The sequence below is a fragment of the Ranitomeya imitator genome, chromosome 1 (assembly GCF_032444005.1).
Source record: "Ranitomeya imitator isolate aRanImi1 chromosome 1, aRanImi1.pri, whole genome shotgun sequence".
Taxonomy (NCBI): Eukaryota; Metazoa; Chordata; class Amphibia; order Anura; family Dendrobatidae; genus Ranitomeya; species Ranitomeya imitator.
Genome location: NC_091282.1, coordinates 592,523,672 through 592,528,236, shown reverse-complemented (window position 1 = coordinate 592,528,236; position 4,565 = coordinate 592,523,672).

The following is a 4,565-nucleotide window of genomic DNA, read 5'->3' as shown; positions in this document are numbered from 1 at the left end:
AAAATTGCATTTTTTCTACAAAAATGATCTTTTTGCCCACAAATTTTTATTTTCACAAGGGTAACAGGAGAAATTAGACCACTAAAGTTGTTGTGCAATTTCTCCTGAGTACGTCGATACCCAATATGTGGGGGTAAACCACTGTTTGGGCGCACCGCAGAGCTTGGAAGAGAAAGAGTGCCGTTTTACTTTTTCAATGTAGAATTGGCTGGAATTGAGATCGGACGCCATGTCGCGTTTGGAGAGCCCCTGATGTGCCTAAACAGTAGAAATCCCCCACAAGTGACCCCATTTTGGAAACTAGACCCCCCATGGAACTTATCTAGATGTGTGGTGAGAACCTTGAATGCCCAAGTGCTTCACAGAAGTTTATAATGCAGAGCCGTGAAAATAAAAAATATATTTTTTTTCCACAAAAAAGATTTTTTAGCCCCCAAGTTTTTATTTTCACAAGGGTAACAGGAGAAATTGGACTGCAATAGTTGTTGTCCAATTTATCCCGAGTACGCTGATGCGCCATATGTGGGGGTAAACCACTGTTTGGGCGCACGGCAGCGCTCGGAAGGGAAGGAGCGCCTTTTTGGAATGCAGACTTTGATAGAATGGTCTGTGGGCATAATGTTGCGATTGCAGAGCCCCTGATGTACCTAAACTGTAGTAACCCGCCACAAGTGACCCCATTTTGGAAACTAGACCCCCCAAGGAACTTATCTAGATGTGTGGTGAGAACTTTGAATGCCCAAGTGCTTCACAGAAGTTTAGAATGCAGAGTCGTGAAAATAAAAAATATTTTTTTTTCACAAAAAAGATTTTGTAGCCCCCAAGTTTTTATTTTCACAAGGGTAACAAGAGAAATTGGACCCCAGAAGTTGTTGTCCAATTTATCCCGAGTACGCTGATGCCCCATATGTGGGGGTAACCCACTGTTTGGGCGCACGGCAGAGCTCAGAAGGGAGGGAGCACCATTTGACTTTTTGAGCGCAAAATTGGCTGTCGTGTTTGGAGACCCCCTGATGTACCTAAACAGTGGAAACCCCCCAATTCTAGCTCCAACCCTAACCCCAACACACCCCTAACCCTAATCCCAACCTGATCCATAATCCTAATCACTAACCCTAACCATAATCACAACCCTTACCCCAAAACAACCCTAATATCAACCCTAACCATAACCCTAATCAAAACCCTAAATCCAACACACCCCTAATCCTAATCTCAACCCTAACTTCAAACCTAACCCTAATCCCAATACACCCCTAATCACAACCCTAACCTTAACCCTAATCCCAAACCTAACCCTAATCCCAAGCGTAACCCTAATGCCAACCCTAACCCTAATACCAACCCTGATCCAAACCCTAACCCTAATCCCAGCTCTAACCCTAACTTTAGCCCCAACCCTAGCCCTAACTTTAGCCCCAACCCTAGCCCTAGGGCTACTTTCACACTTGAGTCGTTTGGCATTCCGTCTTAATCCGTCGTTTTGGACAAGAAACGGATCCTGCAAATGTGCCCGCAGGATGCGTTTTTTGCCCATAGACTTGTATTGCCGACGGATCGTGACGGATGCCAACACGTCGCGTCCGTCGTGCACTGGATCAGTTGTGTTTTGGCGGACCGTCGGCACAAAAAAGTTCAATGAAACGTTTTTTTGTACGTCGCATCCGCCATTTCTGACCACGCATGCTTGGCCGTAACTTCGCCCCCTCCTCCCCAGGACATAGATTGGGCAGCGGATGCGTTGAAAAACTACAGCTGCTGCCCACGTTGTGCACAATTTTCACAACGTGCGTCGGTGTGTCGGGCCGACGCATTGCGACTTCCCCGTACCGACGTAAGTGTGAAAGAAGCCTAACCCTAAATTTAGCCCCAACCCTAACCCTAAATTTAGCCCCAACCCTAGCCCTACCCCTAACCCTACCCCTAACCTAACCCTACCCCTAACCCTAATTTTAGCCCCAACTGCTGTTCTCCTGCCGGCCGGCAGATGGAGACAGATGGCGGGCGCACTGGGCATGCGTCCGCCATGTTCTTCTGCCGGCGGCCAGGAGGAGCAGCAAGAGGATCCAGGGACACAGGTGAGTATTGTAGGGTCCCCGAATCCCCCTATTTCTCTGTCCTCTGATGTGCGATCACATCAGAGGACAGAGAATTACACTTTACTTTTTTTTTTTTTTTTTCCGGTCGCCGGTAAACAGTTAATTACCGGCGATCGCAAAACAGGGTCGGTAAAACCGACCCCGATCATGCTCTTTGGGGTCTCGGCTACCCCCGGCAGCCGAGACCCCAAAGATTCTCCCGGTGCCGGCCGGCGGGCGCACTGCGCATGCGCCCGCCATTTTGAAGATGGCGGCGCCCACCGGGAGACACGAGGAGCATCGGGGGAGCTAGGTGAGTATTGGGGGGCCACCTGGGACCCCTTTTCTCTGTCCTCCGATGTGCGATCACATCGGAGGACAGAGAAATTAAAAAGAGATCGCTTTTTTTTTTTTTTTTTTTTGCGATCGCCGGTAAACGGTTAATTATCGCAAAATGCGGGGTGGGTTAAAAACCCCCCGAATCATGTTCTCTGGGGTCTCGGCTACCCCCGGCAGCCGAGACCCCGGAGAAAATCGGCCTCTGGGGGACGCTATTGACTTTTTCCACAGCACCGTTAATTAACGGCGCTGTGGTTTAAGTACCCTTAGCGGCCGCCGTTAAAAGGCGTATCGGCGGTCGCTAAGGGGTTAAAGCCGCCTTCACCCTGTATAGACTATCTGAAGATATCTGACAACTCTGAGAGCGGGTCCATTAAGTTGACCCATGATGGGCTGTAACTACACAAGGAGTTTGTCTAGCTGAACAGTCTGATCACGGAGCCATCTTTGAACCTATAGGCACCTGAACCATGAGGTAGATCACACAATAACTTCTGAAGGACGCCGTACACATTTGAATGCTGGGCAAACACAGTTAAACTTTTACCTTTTTATGTGCATGAAGTTGTCTCAACTCTTTCTCCACAGAAGATGCCAGGGGAACAAAGGTTAGGTATAGTGGATTTCATTGTGGGATGAATAGATGTTGTCCAAAAGCTATCTAAGGCCTCTTTCTCAAACACGTACCGGAGACACAGACACACGTAGACCCATTCAAATGAATGTGTTTGTGCACATGTTAGTGTATTTCCACGGACCGTGTGTCCGACACATAGACATGTCTGATTTTTACCGTCTGCACGGGTGGCAAAACGTCCCGCACACCTGCAAACGGAGAACACAAATTGATGTAATCCATTTGACACTCATCGGAATTAGGCGAGGTCGTAAGTATTGTTTCATTGAGGTTAATAAAGGAATCTGTGAGATTTTTTTTCAATTAAAAGAATTTATTCTGGCGGTGTATTTACATTATAACTATAGGATTAGTAATGGGATTGGTGTCTTATAGACACCTAAGTCGTGGGCTTGATGACACCTGACAATGTAAAGATGGCATCAACCCCACAAATATGAACCCCACTTGCCACTGCTACAGGGCAAGTGGGAAGAGGCGGGCAAAGCACCAGAATTGGCGCATCTAATAGATGCGCCTTTTCTGGGAAGCTGCAGGCTGCTATATCAAAGGCCCCTTACCAGACTGAGAATACCAGCCCCGAGCTGTGAGCTTTAGCAAGGCTGGTTGTCAATAATGCGGGGGACTCCACGTGAGTTTTTTTAAATTATTCATTTAAATAATTTAAAAAACAGCATGGGGACCCATCTATTCTTGATAACCAACCTTCTTGAAGGGTTGCAGCCCCCAGCTGTGAGTTTTGCCTGGTTGGTTCAAGAAAATAGGTGGAACCCACGCCGGGTTTTTCATTCATTTATTTTGTTGTATCGCAGGCGGCAGGTGAGGAATACCCTGATCATCCGCTCCTGCTGTCACTGTTAGGCCGGCCTCACACTAGCGAGTTTTACGGACGTAAGAGAGGTGCTGAAAATACGGATTGCATACGGTACAATACTTCTCTATGCCCCTGCTCCTATCAGCCGTATTTTACTGATCCGTATTATACGGTCTTCTACGGCCGTAGAAAATCGCAGCATGCTGCGTTTGTAACCGTATTGCGCAAAAAATCCACCAAAGAAAGTCTATGGGGGCCAGAAAAATACAGATTACACACGGAACAGCAGTGTGACTTGCGAGAAATACCCAGCGGTGTTAGAGAGAAAAGCCGGCAATTCAGTGCGGTGTACAGTAAAATCACACTGACAGCTTACAGTAGAATAGGTAGAATAAATGTCTACACATAGAACAGAGACATATATATATATATATATATATATATATATATATATATATATATATATATATATATATATATATATATATATATATATATATATATATATATATATATATATATAGTCATTGAGACACATATGTATATATATATTAATATTTAATACAGCGCTAGATAGCTTTAAAGCCGGTAATTCAATTGCCGGCTTTTGCTTTCTCCTTCCTAAACCCGACATGATATGAGACATGGTTTACATACAGTAAACCATCTCATATCCCCATTTTTTGCATATTCCACA